The sequence below is a fragment of the Podarcis raffonei genome, chromosome 10, assembly GCF_027172205.1.
Source record: "Podarcis raffonei isolate rPodRaf1 chromosome 10, rPodRaf1.pri, whole genome shotgun sequence".
NCBI classification, from domain to species: domain Eukaryota; kingdom Metazoa; phylum Chordata; class Lepidosauria; order Squamata; family Lacertidae; genus Podarcis; species Podarcis raffonei.
Window position 1 is genome coordinate 14,590,435 of NC_070611.1, and position 25,181 is coordinate 14,615,615.

The window sequence follows — 25,181 nt, forward strand, 5'->3', positions numbered from 1 at the left end:
TCTCATATTGCCACCCTCTGGACCTCTCACGGAAGTGAAACATGAAGAAGAGCTTCAGATCATGATCTCAGAGTCTGGGTTGGTTCATATGGGGAGAGGCAATTCTTGAGGTATTGTGGTCCTGAGACATTTAAGGCTTTATAGGCCAAAATCCAGACCGTCCAAGTGTCTCTATTTCCCAGGGACAGTCCTGGATTTACATAAGCCTTCCCGCTTTCTGATTTGAACCCAGAATGCAATGCTTTCCCTTAGGATGCCCCTGTTTTCATCGGAGAAATGTTGGAGGGTATGTCTCTATTTTCATTGGGAACTCTTGAAGGGTATGGTGGTAATGAGTTTTGGTGGATGTAACAATGGATTACTGAATGGTTTAGTTCATCTAAAATATGCAGGGATGTATGGGACGCGGGTGGCGCTGTGGTCTAAACCATAGAGCCTAGGGCTTGCCGATCGGAAGGTCGATGGTTCAAGTCCCCATGACGGCGCGAGCTCCTGTTGCTTGGTCCCAGCTCCTGCCCACCTAGCAGTTCGAAAGCATGTCAAAGTGCAAGTAGATAAATAGGTACCGCTCCGGCGGGAAGGTAAACGGCGTTTCCGAGCGCTGCTCTGGTTCGCTAGAAGCGGCTTAGTCATGATGGCCACATGACCTGGAAGCTGTACGCCGGCTCCCTCGGCCAATAAATCGAGATGAGCACCACAACCCCAGAGTCGTCCATGACTGGACCTAACGGTCAGTGGTCCCTTTACCTTTACCTATGGTATGTAAGATGAACCATGGAAAGAGAAGTCCTTGATTTAAGGTTGTTTAAATGAATATTTTGAAATGTAAATTTTAAAAAAATTAATAAATATATACAGTGTTTTTTCTAACTCTCATTTTGACTCAAGAAAATCACCATTTTATAGTCCAAATCGGGGAAAATAAATACAGCAAATGGACAAAAGTACAAAGATTCACAAAATGTTTAGGGGTATGCATACCCCTGTGTACCCCCAGAAAACAGCTGTGTGTGTGTGTGTGTGTGTGTGTGTGTATGTGACCCCTGAGCCAAGAAAATAAGTAACTATACAATCTTGAGAAGACATCTAAGGCAGCCCTCTATAGGGATGTTTTTTAATGTTGAATGGGCGGCGTGCAGATAATAAAATTATTTAGTGTATGATGGGCTTTTCCGTCTTCCCTTGTGGCTGGCCGAGGGGAAATTCCCAATGGCTGGCAAATGCAGGGCTGGTTTGCTCTGTGAGGGCCTGCTGTGAAGGGCTGCAACTGCCACCTCTCCTGATACGGAGCCCATTCTCACTTTCTTTCCCATTATTCAGTGGTACAGCATCTGCCAGTGTGGTGTAGTGGTTAAGAGCGGTAGTCTCGTAATCTGGGGAACCGGGTTCGCTTCCCCGCTCCTCCACATGCAGCTGCTGGGTGACCTTGGGCTAGTCACACTTCTCTGAAGTCTCTCAGCCTCACTCACCTCAGAGAGTGTTTGTTGTGAGGGAGGAAGGGAAAGGAGAATGTTAGCCGCTTTGAGACTCCTTCGGGTAGTGATAAAACGGGATATCAAATCCAAACTCCTCCTCCTCTTCTTCTTCTTCGCATGCAGAAAATTCTGCCCCTAATCGCCTTCTTTTTTAAAAAAAGTTTTAATTATTTTGATCCTATGTAAATAAGAAAAGGGGTATGTTCAGATATATATATATTTCTTTTAGTAATGAGTAAAGTTGCAAAGAAGAAGAGAAAAGAAAAGAGTTAGCAAGTTCTTATCCCACTGAATACTTTTTCCTTATGGATGATAGAAATATGCAGGGCAAATGTTGATACCCCGCAGCGTGCGAATGAGGAGCTAGATTAGAAACAGATTTTCCTTAAGTGGTGCAAACCCCAATGGAAAAAACAGAGCTAGGGTGGGGAAATCCCCACAGTGTTCTGAGATGCCTCTCATACTAAAAATGCAATTTACATGAGCAAAAAGGGTAATTAGAACCCAAGTAAAATCTGTCTGTAGAAAAATGAAGAGAAATATCAGTGATGAATCAGAGCCTGCTTCATTCTTCAGAATTCTAATTAGGTAACAAAAAAAAATGAGAGTCAACTGAAACAACAAAAGCAGTAAATGAGCTCTTATCTAGGAAGAATATCTTTATTATAGAAACTAATGATGAGTCGAGGCACAGAATATGCTTTTCTCATATTTTTCTACAGCTTGAAATTACACACATGCACACACACACACACAGACACGGGCTGCTGAATCTCTTCTTGTTGCTGCCACCCCACACCCATTTGCCAACCCCCAACCCCTTCCTTTACACCTCACTCAAATCCCCATCCCTTTAGCTCCTGTAAGCCCCCTATATCCTGTAACCCCCCATAACTTCTCTGCAACCCTCCATCTCCTCTGTATTCAAACCTCTGTTGTTGCTTAAAATGACTATTTAAAAACCTGCCGTCTTTTTTGCTCCCCTCCTCCCCCTGACTTCATGCAAATCTAGAATTCTGGGGTAATATGACAAATCCTTCAGTGGGGGCTGTGCCTTACATATATAAAGAGATATAAAAATATAGATGATAGATAAATAGATGGTAGATGATAGATAGATAGATGATAGATAGATAGATGATAGATGATAGATAGATAGATAGATGATAGATAGATGGATAGATAGATATCATATATATAAAGAGAGAGAGAGAGTACCAATCATACACAACTGGAAAAAGAGAGAAGCAGAAAATGCAGAAATTGATTAGGAACAACTACAAACACATCAACCACAGGAATGTGTACAAATATCCTCTTCACTATTCAGCGCCGCAACTGTATGTCTTCCAAATAACCCTTGATGGAGATGTTTGGTGTCTCTTTCCGTGTGTAAAAGACCTTTTTGTGAAAGAGACAGTTTCATATCACTGCACATCTATTTTCTGGCCAGGCAGTGCCAATTCATCAGCATTTCAGTGCAAATTTCTCCTAACATCGTCATATATATTTTTGCAAAGCAATTTCTCCCAATAGAATACATTTTTTGTCAGCTATTTTCACTGGCATATGCATTTTCATGTACAGCTTACCCTAGGTTATGCAGTTTTGTACACATTGTTGTTGTTTAGTCGTTTAGTCATATCCAACTCTTCGTGACCCCATGGACCAGAGCACGCCAGGCACTCCTGTCTTCCACTGCCTCCCACAGTTTGGTCAAACTCATGCTGGTGGCTTCAAGAACACTGTCCAAACATTTCATCCTCTATCGTCCCCTTCTCCTTGTGCCCTCCATCTTTCCCAACATCAGGGTCTTTTCCATGGAGTCTTCTCTTCTCATGAGCTGGCCAAAGTATTGGAGCCTCAGCTTCAGGATCTGTCCTTCCAGTGAGCACTCAGGTCTGATTTCCTTAAGAATGGATAGGTCTGATCTTTTTGCAGTCCATGGGAGTCTCCTCCAGCACCATAATTCAAAAGCATCAATTCTTCGGTGATCAGCCTTCTTTATGGTCCAGCTCTCACTTCCATACATCACTACTGGGAAAACCATAGCTTTAACTATACGGACCTTTGTTGGCAAGGTGATGTCTCTGCTTTTTAAGATGCTGTCTAGGTTTGTTATTGCTTTTCTCCCAAGAAGCAGGCGTCTTTTAATTTTGTGGCTGCTGTCACCATCTGCAGTGATCATGGAGCCCAAGAAAGTAAAATACCTCACTGCCTCCATTTCTTCCTCTTCTGTTTTCCAGAAGGTCATGGGACTAGTTGCTATGAACTTAGTTTTTGGATGTTGAGCTTCAGACCATATTTTGCGCTCTCCCCTTTCACCCTCATTAAAAGGTTCTTTAATTCCTCCTCACTTTCTGCCATCAAGGTTTTGTCATCTGCATATCTGAGGTTGTTGATATTTCTTCCAGCAATCTTAATTCCGGCTAGGGATTCATCCAGATTACTCGGCTTGAAAACTACATTGCAAAATTCAGGAAACTGCACATTTCAAAGGATGGTTGTTTTGTTTTGGAAAATGTGATTTAAGCAGGTCCACTTTTAAATGTGAAAGAATTAGATTTCTTCTCCATCCCCGGTCCTAGTCTTGCTTTAGACCTGGTTATGGCCTTACTGGTGACCTTTATTGAGGGGCAAATGGAGAAGTCCTACCCTGTTGTTTTTACTCAACCTCATGGTGACTTTTGATAACATTGACCACGGTATCTTGCTGCTGTGACTTGTTGCTTTTAGGGTGCCATGTTTCAGGAGTTCTGCTCCTACCCAAGGGGCCATTCCCAGAGAGTGGCATTGAGGTTCTTCTCCTCAGCCTTTTGGCACTTGTGTTGTGGGGGTCCCACAGGGTTTCATTCTGTCCTCTGTGCTATTTAACACTTATATGGAGACACTGGAATGAGTCATCCAAGGATTTGGCGTAAGACATTATCAGCGTGCTGATTACCCCGGCCTTATATCTCCAATTGATCTGAGAAGTTGGTCAGATGCTGGACCAGTTTCTGGAGGCAGTGACAGGCTGAAAGAGGGACAATAAGATGACAATGAATCCTGAGAAGATGGATTTGCTATGGGTAGGGGTAGGCGGTTCTTGAGTTCAGGAATTAAGGTGATGGCCTGTTCTGGGTGGAGTTGGACTTCCTTTGAAGGATCAGGTATGTAGGTTGGAGGTACTGCCCTATCACTGCAGACACAATGGTAAGGAATGTCTACATTGAGCTGCATCTTGTTTACCTTCAATGGCTGCTCCTGGAGTGGTTTCTGCACTGGCAATCTCACTAACTGATTGACACAATGCACTATACCTTGAAAACAGCTAGTGCAGAACAGGACCACCAGGCTGTAAAGTGAAACAACAGGGAGCATATAACATAGGAAGCTGCCTTATACTGAGTCAAAACATTGGTCCATCTAGCTCAGTATTGTGTACACTGAGTAGCAGTGACTCTCCAGGGTATCAGATGGAGTCTCTTCCACCCGTACCTGGAGGTGCCAGGGATTGAACCAGGAGCTCTATCAGATGCTCTACCACCCTTCCCTAACACCAATTTGAAATCACAGCACTAGCTGCCTGTGAGCTTCTGGGCCCCATCCCAGATCCTGGCATTAGTATTTGAGCCCTGAATGGTTTGGGATCCAAGAACTTTCAGGGGCAACCAATACACGGCAACCCATGCCTCAGTAAGGGAGGCCTTGGCCATTGTCCCACCAGTGGTCATAGCCCATGTGGTGGTGAGGCAAGATAAGATCTTCTCCATGATGGGCACTGATTAGAGAACTCTTTCCCCACAGAGCTTATTCAGTCCCCCTCATTAGAAGAAGAAGAAGAGTTTGGATTTGATATCCCGCTTTATCACTACCCGAAGGAGTCTCAAAGCGGCTAACATTCTCCTTTCCTTCCTCCCACACAACAAACACTCTGTGAGGTGAGTGGGGCTGAGAGACTTCAGAGAAGTGTGACTAGCCCAAGGTCACCCAGCAGCTGCCTGTGGAGGAGCGGAGACGCGAACCCGGTTCCCCAGATTACGAGTCCACCGCTCATAACCACTACACCACACTTGCTCTCAATCATTCCACCAGTGGTGAAAGATGTCCATGTCTCTCTGGGGAAGGATGTTTGGGGCTGGCAAAATGCTGCTCCTTTCTTGCTGCGTGGTTTATATTCACACTGTTTTATAGGTCTCTTTGACACACATTCTTTTCTTTTAAAAACCGGCTGTATTTGTTCCTTATGTGTGTGCCACTCTGGGTTCCTACGGGAGGAAGGATTGAGCAAAGATGCAACAACAAAAGCGACACAATCCAGACTCTAGTCAGGGTTAAATCCCGAGGTGTCAAACTGCCTGCCAGACAGAGGCATGATGCTGATGATACTGTATGCCCTATTTCCTTCTGTGCCTGAAGGAGGCTCTGATGTTTGCAGCAACACAGTCCCGGGAGCTCACTGTGAGGCTCCAAGTGCCTGAGGGTATGAGCCAGTGATTTCTTACAATCAACCTTAAGCTGTTCTGCTCTGCTTCCAAGGTAAGATTCATAATTAAAACAGTGTAAGTTATTAGATATGTTTTTCTTTCTGTTCTTAAGCCACTGCCGAAGAGGCAGGCAAAATAGAAGCATTCAAACAACCAGCTAATTGTCCTCTGGCCTTTGTGTTGTGCTGGAGTCCACACAGCATATCTTCTCCCTTCTGTGACTACTCTGTTGAGTCAGTGCAATAGTCATTGTTGCAATCAGGGCTCTTTTTTCCAGTGGGAACTCACCTGATCTCAGTTCTGGCCCCTCTCAGGTGGACGCCATTGCCATTCTTGGAGAGCAAGGGAGGTGTTCATGGTGAGCTCTGGCATCTCTTTTTCTAGAATAACAACACTGGCTGGCATGTTGATGGACTAGGGCCTGGCAGACCTGGCTTCAAATCTTACCTCAGCTGTGAAGCCCACAGGGTGATCACATCCCATCAGCCTAAATTTGCTCCACAGGGTTGTAGTGAAGGCAGTGGTGGAGGAAGAGGAGTGCTGGGGGAGCGCACCGCCCCCAGCAGCGCGATCCTGGTGGGGTGCCATCGCGGCTGCCCCCACCGCCCGCGCTGGGCACCACGCCCCTGCAGGTGATCTGCCACACCCCTGCGGACAGTGCCACACCCCCAGGATGCCCGTCACACCCCTGTGGGCGACGTGCCACGTCCCCAGGATGCACGCCAGCCCTGCCCTGCCTGCTCTCCACCCCCACCCCACCCCCCGGTGCCAGATCATGAAGATCCGCCACTGAGTGAAGGTAAAATGAGAACAGGTGAGGACATGTACACCACCTTTAGCTCTGTGAAGGAAATGTGGGATATAAATGAAATAATAATAATTAAGAAAAAGAAAAGATACCAGTTATGAAGTGCACTCAACAATGTTTATTCATGGTTTTGTGGTACTGCATGTTTTATAGCTTTTGTCACACACAAACACGCTTTTGCCTCATTTGACTTTGTGAGGGGCTAAATCTCAGTGAGGCTGTTTGGCAGGACTGGGAGGGATGATCCTGTATGTTAAGCCTGGGAGTTCCTCTCTCCCTTTGGTGGCTTACAGATAAGAATTAATGAGCATTTGAAAGTTTTATAGTCCTTTTATTACAGCATCATATTGCAAGCACTAATCAGTTGCCTACTCTGAATCCTCCTGCCGACTTCCGCAGCAAGGAGTGCGCCAACGGGAAGTTCCTCCCCCTCTTTGCCTCCTTTGTTCTCCTTTGTTCAGACCTCCAAGTCTATGGGGGGGACTTGATTGCCCCCCGTACTCTCAATTGATGTGTCCTCCAGCTGCCCCCTCCGTTCTGTATCTCTTGCCATTATCTCATAGCTGGGTAACTCCTCCCTAATCTGTGCAGCTTCTCTGTCTGTCTGCCTCTCTCTCTCTATGCTTCTGAAAACACTGGAGGCAGAACTGGTGAATATTCCCCCTCTTCTTCTGAGAGGAGCTGATCTGCCTGTGATTGCATTTGCCAGTCTTCAGATCCAGACCATTCCCTGACACTGTAGGACAGGAACATATGGGATGCCTAAATTGGGAAGAAGTTCCGCGCTCCTGTTTTACAAAGTTACAACTCTGAGTGAGGAATTTTGATTTAAAAACAAAACACCACACAGCCAGTCCTGGTAGTTTCAAAACATCTGACTTTGGTTTGGAGTTCAAGAGCTGTGGAAGTTCTCTCCACCCCTGCACCTTGGTTGGTAATCCAAAAGTTCTCCTGAATCTTCTTTATTCAAACAGATGGACATTTTGCTTCAATGGAGTCTCTGGAAGCAATGCCGGCGCAAGACATTTTTCTGCTTGAGGTGAGGGACAAGATGGTGTCCATTATCCCCACCATTCCCTGTTGAGAAGACACCTTATTTCCATACGAGCAATGGGATAATGTCTTCCACCACAGCTGAGGGCATCAGGGCAAAGGAAATGTTGTGTGGCACACACAACTATGTCTTCAAACCAAAGCATTCTGTCTAGAACTGTTGTCACCCAGTATCTTCTGCCTGTGTTGATTGCCTCACTTTGTCTAATGGTAGAGTCAAACCTGTTTTAGAAAAACAGAAACTTAGGCCAAAACTATGGATGAAAAAGCCAAGTGTGATTTATAAAGCCAATTGTTAGATTGGAAACAGTGTCATATTTCAAATTATACGATGTCCATTCTTGTTCTCTTGACTTTTCTCCAAGGTCAAAAGAAATGCTAGGATTCAGAGCTGGTCTAGAATCATTGAGCAATAAAATATTCCCAATTGTTGTAACATGATGGGATGTTGATAAGTGCATTTTAGAAATGGTGAGCATTTTGTGTCAGAAGTGCCACCCATAATAAGAAAATATTTGATTACAGGATACGAATACATAATGTGGTCATTTTTATTTTTATTAATAGAGACTGTTGACCTGAGACTGAACCTAAGAATGCTGTCAATTGTGCTAAAAATGCTGAATAGGAGCTTGGGGAAGTTGGAATTTCTGCTGTTACTAGTCTCACGAGGATGATCCATGTTTGCAATTTAATAGAAAGACGACTTTAAAGCGGGCTATCTTTGGCATACAGAAGAATCTGTTGCGAGCAGCATATTTCTGCTGTGTGCAGAAGGATGGAGACTGACAATAACCCAAGGAATTCAGAGCTGAAGGAGTTGAGATGATTTGTGAGATCATCTCTCTGCCTTTTGACGATGAGACCGCAGCACAGTGGATATGGAAACTTGAATGGATATCTAGTTCCCTCGCATCAGTCATGCTAAATTCTGAAGCCGTTGCCACGGGTGTAGCAAAACGATAAGCACATCCAGATTCTTGATGGGGTTTGTGTATATTAAGCACAAAAATATATGTGCCTGTATGTCTCTTCATGCTATACTTCAAGCCCTGTAGTCCTCATTTCCGAATGTAACCTTCAACCCATTTATTATGCTCTACCAAATGTTTGACAATCCTCCACATCCCATTCGATTTTTGCAGATCTAGGCAAGCAGGAAAAAAACAGGTTTACTCGAACCCTGGTTGGCCATCGTAATTAGTTGTTGGATAATTCTGCAAAGGTCCACTAAAATTCCAGTTTTATGCAGAACTATTGATGCAAAGTGGGAAGGTTGGCGGTTCGAATCCCCGCGACTGTGTGAGCTCCCGTTGATTGGTCCCTGCTCCTGCCAACCTAGCAGTTCAAAAGCACATCAAAGTGCAAGTAGATAAATAGGTACCGCTCCGGTGGGAAGGTAAACAGCGTTTCCATGCGCTGCTCTGGTTCGCCAGAGGTGGCTTAGTCATGCTGGCCACATGACCCAGAAGCTGTACGCCGGCTCCCTCAGCCAATTAAGCGAGATGAGCGCCGCAACCCCAGAGTCGGTCACGTCTGGACCTAATGGTCAGGGGTCCCTTTACCTTTACTCTATTGAGGCAAAACTGCAGTGGGACTGCAAGCAGTGTGACTCAGAAATCCTTTCTTGCCTTTAAAGCAAAATTTCACAAATGAGGCAACATGCAACCCAATTTGGATGCTGAATATATTAAAAAACGACCCAACCACTTTACCTGTAGACAACTCACGATATTATGCTATAGATGTAAATAAAGCTCGAAAGGTTCTGATATGAACACCTGTGAGCAAAATAAAATAAAATATATCACGGTGTTAACATTTTCTCCAGGAGTGTGTTGCCAGAGATGGCAGAGTCAGCTGATAAGCAGGTGCTCCGTCTTGGAAGAAGAAAACGACACGGAGTGATAAATAAAACATAAAGAAGAATTTCTCCAAAACGGGCAAGCTATCTAGCAGCTTTAATGTATGATATTTCTGCTAACATGCGTTTTTCACTGTGCTAACAAAATTATGGGACAGGGCAAACACAATAAGCAATTTGTCTGTGTCATGGCAGAGCTATACATTCTCCTATACATTAGAAATTATACCATGCTGGATCACAAAATCCCATGTTGCCTGATGCACTGCTCTTTTAAATAAGAAGTGACAATAAGCCTGTAGGGGCTAGAGAACAGTCTTCTTTTTCCCCTCACTCTCTCTCTCTCTTTTTTTACTATTATTATTGAATCAAATTCTATGGAGGTAAATTAACTTTCTCTGCTTGCTATTTATTATTTTACCTCTCTTATAAAGAAAACGGCAGCGCTTGATAAATGAATTGCGAGGACATCCAGCTCCACCACGGCTTCACAAAGTGCCACCATCTCCCTCCCGACTTTCTTTATTTCGTAAGTTATTACGGCAGTAGACTTCTGAAAATGTTAACGTAACAGGGAGCAGTGCATTGCTCTTTGTGATTCGGAACAAATAGGGCAAATAGATGTGGTGGCTGTACTGGGGTTTGGACAGATTATTGCCTTTGTGTTCATGTGCTATTGCAAGTTGCACATTAAACATTGTTGCTACTATCTTTTTTTTTTTTTTTAATAAATTTTTTATTGATTTTCCAACATAAATTTTAACACATTACAACTTACAATACAAAGACAAACAAACATATAAACATGTATAATTTCATAACCTTTTTTTCCTTAACCCCAATTTCAACGACTTCCCCATGCCTCCCTTTTCTGCATCCCCGTTTTAAATTTTTTCAGCAACCCCTAATCTCAATTACTTATAATTCACTTTCTTTAACCTTTTTCTCTTACCCAATCATTTATCGCTGCAAATCTGCTTTGCCTTACCCATGACATTTTAGCACTCATTAATTTTACAACAGTTCTTAAGATAAAGTTTAAATTTCTTCCAGTCTTCTTCCACCGTCTCTTTTCCTTGGTCACGGATTCTGCCCGTCATCTCAGCCAGTCCCATATAGTCAATCACCTTCGTCTGCCACTCTTCCAGCGTGGGTAGTTCCTGTGTCTTCCAATACTTTGCTAAAAGAACTCTTGCTGCTGTTGTAGCATACATAAAATACGTCCTATCTTTCTTTGACACCAGTTGGCCTACCATGCCCAGGAGAAAAGCCTCTGGTTTCTTATAAAAGGTACACTTAAGAACCTTCTTAATTTCATTATAGATCATCTCCCAGAAGACCTTAATCCTTGGGCACGTCCACCAAAGGTGATAAAAAGTACCTTCAGTTTCATTACATTTCCAGCATTTATTATTGGGCAACATTGTTGCTACTATCGTGTCATCATCATATATATTCTAGTAGAGATCTGGGTCTTCCGGTGTTTACACAGCCCAGACTGCACCACTGATGCAGGGGGGACAGGACCCTAAGTTAGGACACACATAAACCATCACATAATAACTCATTAGCACAAAATGTTGAGGGTCTGAGGTCCTATTTGAACATTTATGGGAATATACGGAGCTGCCTTACAACACTGGCCCATCTAGCTTATTATTGTCTATTGGCAGCAGTTCAAGGGTTCATCCCTCCTATGTCCTCTACCTGGAAATGCCAGGGATTGAAGCTTTGACCTTCTGCTTGAAAGGTTGATACATCTCCCTCTGAGCTATGTCCATTTTTGTTGCCTGTGAGCAAACATATCAGAGGAGCAGGGCCAAGCCTTCACCACAAGATGTTGCAGGGTTCTAAGTCATAGAGGAGGGTTCCCACTTCAGACCTTTGACCTCAAAACAATTGAGGGCTCTGAACTGGACGACAGCTGATGAGCTGAGGGAACAACACACCCTTGCTCCCCCTTGCGTATGAATGCCCAAACAGAGCTTCAGAAAAACTGGCAAGTGGGAGAAGGCAATAGAATTGAGTGACTAAAACAGGAATATAGAGACACATATGTACATAGAAAGGGTAGAAAGATGCTATTGTACTACCAACCTTACTGTATGCTTGTGAGACATGGACCAACTCCAACTCCTTGAAAGAGTCCATCAACGGTGTCTACGAAAAGTTTTACACATCACTTGGGAAGATAAGCGAACTAATGCCAGTGTACTGGAAGAAGCAAAGATCACCAGTGTTGAAGCAATGATTCTTCAACATCAACTTCGTTGGACTGGTCATGTTGTGCAGATGCCTGATTATCGTCTTCCAAAGCAACTACTCTATTCCGAACTTAGAAATGGAAAGCATAATGCCAGTGGTCACCAAAAGAGGTTTAAAGACTCCTCAAGGCAAATCTTTTAAAATGTAGTATAAACACCGACAACTGGGAAACACTGGCCTGCGAGTGCTCCAGTTGGAGAACAGCCTTTACCAAAGGTGGGCTTTGAAGACACTCAAACTCAGGACAAAAGGGAGAAACATGGTAAGAGGAAGGCACGCTTGGCAAACCTCACCTTGATCAACTCCTGCCGGGAAACCTATGTCCCCACTGTGGAAGTATGTGTGGATCCAGAATAGGCCTCCACAATCACTTACGGACTCACTGTTAAGACTGTGCTCATGGAAGACAATCTTACTCGGCAGTGAGTGATCGACAAATAAGAAGAAGAGAAAGATTCATCGAATAAATTGCTTCCCTATTCATGCTGAAAATCTATTTAAATGTCGAAAGGACAGAAGACGGAACCACCCATCATCAACAACAAATAAATGAAATAATTTAATGTGGCTGGGATTGGGCAGCAGAGTGGCCATCCATCTCTCTTACAAAACACAAAAGTGAGAAGATACAAATAGGGCCAGGGGACCCCCACCCTCCCCAAGAAACCACGTTTCTCATTCATGTTTCACTGAGGTCACAATCTGTGTACCTATGTAAACAAAAGGCTTGTTCACACATTACGCTGGTCTTCTTCTTCTTTGGCGATGACTCATAGCCGAGTAAGATTGTCTTCCATGAACATGGTCTTAAACAGTGAGTCAGTAAGTGACTGTGGAGGTCAATTCTGGATGCACACGTCCTTCCACAGTGGGGGCATAGATATCCAGGTGGGAGTTGATCAGGGTGAGGCTTTGCCAAGCATGCCTTCCTCTTAGTGCATTTCTCCCTTTCGTCCTGAGTTTGAGCATCTTCAAAACCCATGACGCCTTTGGTAAAGGCTGTTCACCAATTGGAGTGCTCGCAGGCCAGTGTTTCCCAGTTGTCGGTGTTTAACTATTACGCTGGTATTGAAGCTCTAACTACTCATTCACTTAACACCTGGCAGCATATTCCCAGTGATTTTGGGATGGCAGCATGATTCCCCCACCATGACCATTATTCTGTTGTTATTGTTATTGTTGTTGTTGTTTGACGAGTGGGGAATACATGGCGCTATAGGAACAAATGCTTCTATCCTCTGCATTTTCCAAAGCCTCCTAACCACACAGTGGGGGAGGGGAGGAGAGGGAGAGAGAGAATATACATTCTTATTACTTGCTTGTTGTAAGGAGCCCTGGAATAATGCACATGAAATGCTCCGAACAATTTAGAATAGCCCTGTAGAAAAGACCAAGCATTGATAGCACAGCCGTATTATCCCAAAGTCACATCAAGGTCATCTTTGCGTGTTCTGATCCAAAGGGTCGCATTTGAGCTCATCTTCAGTGGGCTGCATCCGAACGGAGGTGATATGGCGCTACTCGCAGAAACACATGGGGGCTGGAAGTGCTTGATAAAACATTTAACACAGGAATGCTTAAAAGGAGATGACAGGTACACATGGAACCAAGAGGAAGAGTGGCTGTTTGGTGTCTAAGTGCTGATAGCAACTCGCAATAAAGTGGCTTATAACAAGTGACAGCACTTTCTTGTAATCTGTTTGAAGATGGGCATTTTTCTTTAACAAGAGCAACAACATTTATTGAACATAAACAAAGCTACCTTCTGCACATGCCAAGATCTAGTCTGAGTCAGGGCACTTCCCTGGAGTGTTTTGCCTAGAGTGTTTTCTCAAGTCCTCTTCAGATGTGCACCTGATCTCAGGTGGGCTGAAGCCAAGCCTCTCAAACGCCCCATGTTCACATACCCTCCAGCTCCATTGAAAACATATTATTCCTCTTCCTTCTAGCACTGTCTGAAACAGGAGATCTAAATTAACTGGATGATGAGGCCAGGTCCTTGGTCCTAATTTCGGCAATTATAAGGATGATATCATGACTTGAAGGGGAACGCAAAGGGCTAAAAGATGCAGCTCTTTAATGTAAAATATATTTTTAAATAAATAAATAAATATCCTGCCATCATCATCATCATCATCATTATTATTATTGCATATTGAAATATCATAATTTAGTGAGTGAAAGGACTGATAGCAAAAAGGAATGGGTGATCTTGAAACGACCACTGTACCAGGTAATTACTTTCGCTTTGCATCAAGAGGTTGAAATGCCACAGGTCAACTCCTAGCTGCAGTTTTAATGCATTTGAATATAATCACTTTCTTATTTCCAAATGCTTTACTGTTATTTCAGGGAATAACGTTATTATTCTCGGTGTCATTCCAGAACACCATTGGGGGAATGTTTCATAAAGTCAAGTACGAATTAAATTGTAGCACTAAAGGATAGGTATGCCACATAAAACCAGTTTAGAAAGGTTTTCCATTTCTTTTTGGCACTATAAATGTGTAGTTATACTGTGCTGTGCCATAGTAAGGCTGTTGGTTGTTCTTGCCACTGCCCCGAGAGTCCTTGCATGATCCCACTACTTGCTGCTGCCAGTCACTCTCCCAGTTCTCCCAGTGTGTTCACCCAGTGGCAAAGGCCACTTTCTGAAGTTAAGCTATGGAACTCGCTCCCACAGAAGAAAATAATGGGCAGTAACTTGAATGACATTAAAAGAGGACTGGGCAAATTCATGGAGGAGGGACCGTGAATTGTCAGGGACCGTGCTGAGGTGGGCTGCACTGAGGAAGAATGGTGGGAGCCACCCCCTTCCTCTGATCCTGATCCTGAACCTTCCTAAGAAAAGGAGGACATCATAGATTTAGAACGGTGGTTTGCAGAGATTTTACTTTCTTGGGCTCCATGGTCACTGCAGATGGTGACGGCAGTCACAAAATTAAAAGATGCCTGCTTCTTGGGAGAAAAGCAATGACAAACCTAGACAGCATCTTAAAAAGCGGAGACATCACCTTGCCGACAAAGGTCCGTATAGTTAAAGCTATGGTTTTCCCAGTAGTGATGTATGGAAGTGAGAGCTGGACCATAAAGAAGGCTGATCACCGAAGAATGGATGCTTTTGAATTATGGTGCTGGAGGAGACTCTCATGGACTGCAAAAAGATCAAACCTCTCCATTCTGAAGGAAATCAGCCCTGAGTGCTCACTGGAAGGACAGATCCTGAAACTGAGGCTCCAATGTTTTGGCCACCTCATGAGAAGCGAAAACTCCCTGGAAAAGACCCTGATGTTGGGAAAGATGGAGGGCACAAGGAGAAGGGGACGACAGAGGACGAGATGGTTGGACAGTGTTCTCGAAGGTACCAGCATGAGTTTGACTAAACTGCGGGAGGCAGTGGAAGACAGGAGTGCCTGGTGTGCTCTGGTCCATGGGGTCACAAGGAGTTGGATATGACTAAACAACTAAACAACAACAAATAGTTCAGAAGGCAGAAGTTGGAAAATACTAGATGGGGAACAGCTAGCAGAAGAAACACTAGAAGAGAGAGAGAGTTAACAGATTCACAGTCTCTGGATAACATCTACCCCTCTTCTCCAGAGTCACGAAGAGCTCAGAAAGTGTCAGAACAGAAAGCACAGAAGGTACTAGCTCAGATTAAAAGAGGTAGGAGTGATGCAGATTAATAGGGATGGAGGGGGGAGTTTCCCTTAATTGGGAGCACCGCCATTTCTAAGAGATGTGTTCTTTGTTCTCTCGCTGTGATTATTAAAGTTTCTAACTGTAAGGCATTGCTTTCATTTGATCTCTTATCTACTGCCATGGTGGGAGGAAGCCATTTTCCCGAAGCCTGACAACTATCAATGGCCACTAGCCATGATGGCTGTGCTCTGGGTGGGGACAATAAGGCTTTTGAATACCTGTTGCTGGAAACCACAGGAAGGGACAGTGCTCTTGTGCTTGGGTCCTGCTTGAACATTTCCCACAGTCATCTGGTTGGCCACTGTGAGAATTGAATGCTGGACTAGATGTACCCTTGGTCTGATCCAGCAGGCTCTTCTTATGTTCTTACGGAATCCCAGCCCCTTGGCAGGCAAGTGGCCTTCATGAACCTAGATGGTGGCCATGATCAGAAGGGATGCAGGTGGTGCTGTGGGTTAAACCACAGAGCCTAGGATGTGCCGATCAGAAGGTTGGCAGTTCGAATCCCCGCAACGGGGTGAGCTCCCATTCCTCGGTCCCTGCTCCTGCCAACCTAGCAGTTCGAAAGCACGTCAAAGTGCAAGTAGATAAATAGGTACCGCTCTGGCAGGAAGGTAAACAGTGTTTCCGTGCGCTGCTCTCGTTCGCCAGAAGTGGCTTAGTCATGCTGGCCACATGACCCGGAAGCTGTACGCCGGCTCCCTCGGCCAATAAAGCGAGATGAGCGCTGCAACTCCATAGTCGGTCACGACTGGACCTAATGGTCAGGGGTCCCTTTACCCTTTACCTTTACCTATGATCAGAAGAGAACTGAAATCTTAGGGCACTGGCATTCTGAGTTCAATTTTTAGAAGCAAGAGCTCCATCATGCTAATCAAAGCCTCATTCTTCCATTCTTTGGCCTACTGTGTGATTATTATTTTTTACAAAGTTCACAATAGCAAACATTTCAGGACCTCAAAGAGGCCGTGACACTTGACTGGTGGTCTACAGTAAGCTTTCGGATCAGAGATTCCAGCATGTCAACAAATATTCTTTAGAGGCATTCTGCTTCTAAGAGATGTCGAGCGGCACATGTTAACGGATAAATTGATTCCTTGTTTTTTACCGGCACACTTTTAAAAGCAGCCAATCCACCCACCCACACCAGCAATTAATCCAGCATTAATTCCCAAATCACAAATAACCTATATAAATAGACTTTGATTTCCAAAGCTTGGTTTTTCTGAACAATTTGTAGTCCTTTTATATGCTTGTGGATTTAGCAGAGAAGTCATTCCAGGCAAAGTAGAGGAGCTCCCTCTCTGCATTTTGTTTATTTTTATGAAAAAGGAAAAAAACTGATTTAAAATCAGCTACAAACTAATTGCAAGTAGCCAAGAATTACCTTGTGGGCTGCAGATATGATGAGTGCTTTCAACAAATTCTGATAGATGCTACCGAGATTACCAAGGAGCTAGGAATACTACTGAAGTTTGAGACAGAACAAGTTGGAAAAGGAGAAAGAAACAGCAGTTTGAGTATGAGACCTGAGAAGAAACACCACACTATCCAAAGCAGAAATTCAAAGTAGATTGCTACAATGCTGTCTTAGACATGACCATACAATCTGTTGAAGAGAGATTCCAACAGCTATAACAATATAATTCCCTATTTGGCTTCCTGTATGATCTATACAGTATTAACAGAAAAAATACTGAAGATGTACCTAAGGCCTACAAGAATCTGGAAAAATCATTGATTCGCAATGGAAACAAAAACATTTATGCTGAAGACCAGTGTTGTGAATTTATAGCAATAGCTCAAAGACTTCCAATGTCTATGCAGCCACAAGGAGTACTTCTCTTCATACTACAACAAAAACTCCTGGATAGTGTGCCAAATGTTCCTCTTGCCCTGAGGATCCTTCGTACACTTCCAGTGGCTAGTGGCAAACAGTTTCTCAAAGCTCAAATTTATCAAAACTTACATACGCTCAACAATGTTGGAAAACAGACTAGCTGGCTTGGCAAATGCATCCACTCAGCATGCCCAAGGATCAGCCCTTAACCTGAAGGAACTGTCGGCAAAATCTGCAAAGGAAAGGACACCCAAAGTGAGATTTTGATGTGCCTGAAATCAAAACTTTTTAGAGACTTAAATTTTAACAACACAATTCACAAGATGATTCAAAATGATTTGTGTGCTGAAACAGTTCGTTTTGTATTTGAGAAACATGATTAAATATGGTTGTATTAGTCCTTTCAAGTTTTGCGCTTTTGTTTATTTATTTTTCTACAAGACATCTGTTGTTCTTTTTAAATTGAAGTTAGCAAAAAAAATTTAAAAAAAATGGTGGTGTGCAAGTAGTTAGTCTTACCTAAACGGCCTCGGTCCAGTATACCTGAAGGAGCGTCTCCACCCCCATCATTCTGCCCGGACGCTGAGGTCCAGCGCCGAGGGCCTTCTGGCGGTTCCCTCATTGCGAGAAGCAAAGCTACAGGGAACCAGGCAGAGGGCCTTCTCGGTAGTGGCGCCCGCCCTGCGGAACGCCCTTCCAGCAGATGTCAAAGCGATAAACAACTACCTGACATTCAGAAGACATCTGAAGGCAGCCCTGTTCAGGGAAGTTTTTAACGTGTGATATTTTATTGTATTTTTGGTTTCTATGGAAGCCGCCCAGAGTGGCTGGGGAGGCCCAGCCAGATGGGCGGGGTATAAATAATAAATTATTATTATTATTATTATTATTATTATTATTATTATTATTATTATTATAGGGCACAAAATAGTCTGGCACCAGCACTGGGCACATGGGCATAGTAGGAAAACCAAACTGGAGGTTCACACAAAGCTGGAGCTTGCTCAAATAGCTGATGGGAAGAACTCTCCAAAGCCCCGTTGTGCTGAGCAATGTGTGTGTGTGTGTTGGGTAGAGGAAGAGCTAGCTGTGCACCTGGGGGCGGGGCTAGCTGCCCACGGGGCGGGGTGAGTGTCCCAGGGGGTGCCACACACGGCAAGCAGCAAGTGTCCCAGGGGGGTGGGCAGCAATGTCACCCTCCCAGGGATGACACTGGGGTGGAGCGCACCCACCACGCCCCCTTTCTCCGCCAGTGCATAGAGGTGTCACTCTCCCAGCTCTAGCGGCTTAGGTGGCATTCTACTGGGTGTCACAATTGGTGGGATCCTGCTGTTGGCAGCTGGGGGTGGGTGGGGGCTAAGCCAGATCGGGATCTGTTGGATCCTGAGTGTGATGGCCTGGGATTCGGACTCGGAGGCTGAACCTGAGGAATCCCAGCCTGCACAGGATTCCCCGCCTCCAGAACCAGCTGAGCCGGGGCTGGGGCTTGAGCCTGAAGGGTCCTCACCAGTGCTGGATCCTCAGGTGCAAGCACCAGCTGAGTCTGCTCTGGCTCCTGAGGTGATGGAGGACCCATTGCATGCAGGTGCTCTACTCCCAGCCCCATCAGGGGAGGCTGAGGTTGCCTCTGGGTCCGGTAACCCTCCAGCCTCTCCTGAGCTGCAGAGGCTCAGGGCAGAGAGGCGGAGGGAACTAAGTTCCCACAGGAGGGGTGCTCGCCTCCAGGCCAGGAGAGGCAAGTCACCTGTGGACTGGGGCTAGTTGTTGGTAGCCAGTTCCTGCCTGCACCCTGTCCTGCCAGATCTTCTGACCTCACCCAACTCCCTGCTTTGGACCTAGCTTCAGCTTTGACGGATGGCTTCAATACAGCACCCTCGACCTCGGACTGAACTCGGACCGCACCTCACGGAAACCCACAGGTTTTGGGCAGCCTGGATTTGGATTGTGTTCTGAGCTAGAATATTGCACATGCGCACCAAACTCCTACCATTGTATTTCAGAAGGAAGCTTTGCTCAGTGTGGGTCCGTGCCCCACATTTAAATTAACAGAAAACATTTCAGAGCTGCCTACAAAACAAATTACTGGATCAGGGTGACTGACGAATATAGAGACAAAATTCACAGAGCACATTTAAATGATAAAACATTCTCAGGCATCAACAGGATCTGTGCCATGCTGCTCCTCTAAGTTGTGTTAATGGAAGTCACAGCAAGTGCAGTCAAACACTTAGTGAGAAGAAAGTGATTTAGCTATAAAAGATCTGTATTGCAATGACGCTGCTTTCTTCAAGTCTCACACCTGCTGCTGTTTAATTTCAAGGTGATTTTTTAAAATATATATTTATTTTTTAAAAAAACAATCCTTGCATTTTTATATAATAACGTCAGTAAAAGATTTTACTGCTCAACATTCAAGTGGCACTTTAATAAAATTAAAAAATCCACTGTACTTCATTATAGTCCCTATTCAAATCCATAGGCTTAAAAAAAAAAGACATGAAAAGTTCATTGCGATTTGGCACCAGAAGATGTTACAATCGCCCATCAGTTTAACTGGCTGCCTTCTACTTCATCCCTCAACAGTGGTCTTCTTTCCTCAGCAACTGGGGGGTGATCTGTGTATCACATATTCTGGAATATTCAGTTTTTGGGCTCCCACATTAATGTTTTGATGATTATGCCTTCAACACCAGCCCACAAGGTTTTGACAGCACAATAGCATATGGGTTGATATTGTCAATATGGGGCGGATCCAGCGATCCATGAGTGGAGCACACTGCCTACAGGGCAGGTTGCTTTGGGATCCTGCAGAGACATTTGTTTACTGCTTCTCCCTTGATCCAACAGCCCTGTGTCTCCCACCCGCATTTCTCCTGAGTGCAGAGGACTTTTCCAGAACAGCATGGGAGGTGATGTGGGGCCGAAAGCAGAATTGGTTAAAGAGGTCTTCCCATTCTATATATGTTAGCCTTCAACAAAGCTTCTTCTGTGAATGAAAGGAGGACCCTAGTACAAACAGAAGAACTCTTCCCATTCTCAAAACATCTCTGCTGGATCAAGCCCTATGTCTTTGCACTACCAAGGCCCTCTCCAGCTATGTAGATAACTTCTAAGAATGGGCTAGGGCATCAGTTCTTGATGGGGGGCAATCATTTGTATTTGAAGATGCCTTTGTCCTTCTCCATACAAAGCTAAGGATACAGCTCAGCATAGGAACTCATTTATGCTTCAGTAAATCTCAGAGAATTGGGTCTGGAGCAAACAGATACATCATCTGTAGCTGTGTGATTTAACTCTTGCTGGCATTATTTTGTCTTTGTTCCTGAAATTGTTATAGTCCTGTAAATTCAGCCATATCCTGGTTTCACCTCTCTTCATGAATTGATGCGCATTTACAGCATGGCTGAAGAGCTACAGCGAGGCACTTGCTTCATTTTTAGAAATTTTATAGTGATATTGGAATAAAAGATCCTGCGCTGCAAAGTAAATAATCATTTACCCTCACACAAAAATGATGCCCGTGACCTTATCGTTGCTTGAAGGCATAAATACTAATTCGCCGTGTGTGCCACCTTGTTCCAAGAGTTACTTGAACAGATTTTATGTGATGGGTGAAAGCAGCACGCAGACAACCTGAATTTTCATGGGCACAGCATCGCTGGAGCTGTTGTTCCCACAAAGTATTGATTTTCGGATTTTTCCTTTCATATGGCAAGAGCAGCAAGAGACAGAGCAATGTGGTTCAGGTAATAGATTGTAATCCCTTGGGACTGGGAAAGGTGGGGAACCTATATCAATGTTAGATTTAACATTGCGGCTGCATGCTGTTTTGCTTTACCCTGGGATTCTGTTGAGTTACACATCTTTCAATTGAGTACTTGAGGTATTCAGAAACCAACTGGAACACAACAAAGTTAACAAATGTGTGATATTTGAGGAGCTATTTGTTTTAGGGTGGACCTCCCCAGGAACAGGGTTGATCTTGTAAACTGAAAGTTTTTTGAATGATAGGAAAATACAACTCCAGCAGACAATGTCCATGAAACTGTGCCTCCATTATATATTATTAAAGGTAAAGGTAAAGGGACCCGTGACCATTAGGTCCAGTCGTGACCGACTCTGGGGTTGCGGCGCTCATCTCACTTTATTGGCTGAGGGAGCCGGCTTACAGCTTCCGGATCATGTGGCCAGCATGACTAAGCCACTTCTGGTGAACCAGAGCAGCGCATGGAAACGCCGTTTACCTTCCCGCTGGAGCAGTACCTATTTATCTACTTGCACTGTGACATGCTTTTGAACTGCTAGGTTGGCAGAAGCTGGGACAGAGCAACAGGAGCTCACCCCATCGCAGGGATTCGAACCGCCGACCTTCTGATCGGCAAGTCCTAGGCTCTGTGGTTTAACCCACAGCGCCACCCATGTCCCTATATCTGTGTTAGGGATTATTAAATAAAGGGGCATAGTAACACAGTCATAATATTGTGGCAGTTGCTGGAAGTCTGCTCACCTTTTTCCAGTGGGCGGCAGATGGGTCACAATAGTACACCAACTTAGGGGCGGAGAGTTCCGCCTACCTCCTATGTCATGCCGGCTGTGTCATCGCGGCTGGGGGATCCGCGCCCTGTAGGACAGCCTCCAGCCAATCAGCTTCAGGAGTAGGTGTGGCCACAGGAGATTTAACTGCGGCGCAGCCAGCTGACACCCTCCCACTCACCCCATCACTGGATCTCCCACCCCAGTGCTTTGCTCTTATACCGTATTGTTTTTAATACTTGATTGGGAGCCGCCCAGAGTGGCTGGGGAAACTCAGCCAGATGGGCGGGGTATAAATAAATTATTATTATTATTATTATTATTATTATTAATTATTAGACCTGGCTATGGACAATTGTCGGTTGCCATATTGTTGGCAACATCAATAAAGCATTAATCATGGAAGTATTAACATCACTAAAATAACAAGGTCAAAAGAACATTAAGAGCCTTTAAAAACAGCCAAGCCTTTGCCAGACATCTAAAGGGTTTGCTTTGGTTTTTTTAAAAAAAAAATATAAAGCATTTTAATGCACATTCTGAATTTCAGTATATTGCCTAAGGCTTCAAACCTTAGCCCATTTACCTGGAAGTAAGCATCATTGACTTCAAAAGGACTTACTTTTGAATATACAGGGTTAAGATTGCAGACTGGCATTGCATCTAATGCCAGACATACTCAGAGGAAACCTATTGAAATTGGTGCATGTGTCTAACTTAGGTCCATTCATTTCAGTGAGTATACTCTGAATAAAACTTAGTTGGCTATAACCCTCTTTATGTAGCTCCCCTTAAAACGATATCCATTTAATATAAAACATGAAGAGCCTAATGAAATGTTTGATTAGCCTTCCTAAAATGATGCATGTAATCTTTTCTTAATAGAACAATACCACTGGCGTTGTGAAATACCCACTTGTTAAAAAAGGTTTGTGATATTCCCGAGGAGGATCACCCTCAGCGAACATAAAACATTATTTTTATTGCCAGACTTGACTGCTCTGTCTATAATAATTATGTTCCTTATTTCAGATTTCTAAAGCATACCTTGTTTTTGAACTCTGACAATTGTAGACTTCGTTCATGTAAGTGCATATATATATATATCCATTCCCTCTCCCTCTACGTGAAAATATTGACAGTGGAAAGCTTGGTTCCTTCTTCTCTACCAGCGTGTCCTAGAACGTACTATGCATGGTTCAAAAGGTCAACTGGGTGTCGATTTTTGTATTACTGCAACCCCATTGAATGGTGTCAGGCGACAGTACGAGCCAAACGTTTTCAGGAAAAGTCCATTTGGCACGCTTCAGAAGGAGCGTAGAAAAAAGTTAGGATGCTTGGACAAATGAGATTTTCAGCTCAAAATCTAAGCCTAAGCCTATTTAAAGCTTTGGGAAGATTGAACATCTTTTTAATACAAGCAATCTTTCCGAAACAGCTGTCAGGCAACACTTGGTATGGCTTTACCTGTCCTCCTCTTAAACTTAGCCCTAGGTTCAAAAGTTTTACAAAACCCACTAATTGCATCATTTTGTCACCTTGATAATTTCCTTGCTTACCCATAACGCTTCCGTTGATCCCTCCAGGCTTTATCAATATTTCCCTCGTTCATTATAAGCTTTGAAATCTCATTCATCTTCTTTTGGAATGCAAATAACATTGGGAACATCTCATGCCAACAAAGTAGTGACAATTCAGACTTTCTGGACATTATTCAACACATTTGTTCTAAAAATTCCATGTCAAATCCAGAGGATCTGGTTTTTCACCTATCAGTCAAAAAGCATCTCTATAATTTAGTCTCCTACTATTCTGATTTTTAAAAAAGTAACCACGACAGATAATTTTCTGAACATTTATTTCCAAGCTTCATTGCTTAAGGGGACTTCTGGGAGATGGATCGGCACCATACATTTTAAGCAGTATCATACAACTTGAATCAGTCTCCAAAGAATTCTAGTTACTGTAATCTGAAAAGGTGCTGAGAGTTGTCAGGAGACCCCAATTCTCAGAGTGGTTGAAACAATCAATCCCTCTTCCCAGGTAACTTGATGAATTGTAGGTGTGTGATAGTTTCAAGTACTTCTTATACTTCTTTTAAAGTATAAGATAGAGAGGGCCCCTAACTCAGAGGCAAATTTAGGGCAGAGTTACTAGTTCCAGAGCACTGGGTGGCAAGCCTAAGGAACACCACAGGGCATCATAACTATGGCGTAGTGAATCCAGAAGAACGGAAGGCAATAGGTAGGGACGGTGCCAACTTTTGAAAGACCAAAGTCCACCCCTGCTGAAACTTGATTTCTCACTACTATGTGGATGATGTGGCAAACTACAGTCTCGGGTTTGCCAAATTCCCAATGGAAACATGACTGACAGGAACTGGGCAGAGGAGGAGGAGTGGTGGAGACCACCTCCCCATCCTTACCCTTCCAGGGAGGAGGAAGAGGAAGACAATCTAGATTTACAACAGTGGTTTGCGGGAGTCACAGCTCAGAGGCAGATGAGGGGAAAAGTTGGGAAATAATGGGAGATGAGGAATAGGCAAAGCTGGAGCAGCAGCTGGCTGACATGTTGTCACTAGAAAACATTCCAGACCCACCATCTCCCAGAACCCGACGAGCCTTAAAAGTAGGAGAGCAAAGAGCTCAAAGACAGAGGGAATGTAGCAGCACCCATAGAGGAGACGATGAGAATGACAAATGAGGAAGTGGGAGGGAAGGGGATGGAGATTCACTCAGGACAATGCCATTATCCAAGAGGCTGGGTTCCATAGCCTCTCTCTGTAAAGTTTGAAATAAAAAAGGACTGTAAGAAACTTTTTTTGGTCTTTATACATTCCTGGGCCACCAGCCGGGAGCCGCTGACAGCATTCTGGCAATGACCCTGGGTAAGCGTCTGACCCCCCTGGAATATTGCTACCACTCGGCAGAGATTGAGGGTGGTGTACAGCCCTATTACAGCCCTTACACCAAGGGTAGAGAGCCTGTGCTCCTCCAGAAGTTGCTGGACTCCATTTCTCATCAGTCCCAATCAGTCCAGCAACATCTGGAGGGCAACAGGTCACCCACCTCTGCCTTACAGGTCATCTTACCTCATCCAGTGTTGGCAGACAGTCTAAAACAGGGGTGTCAAACTCAAATTCATCGGGGGCCACATCAGCAGTTTGGTCACC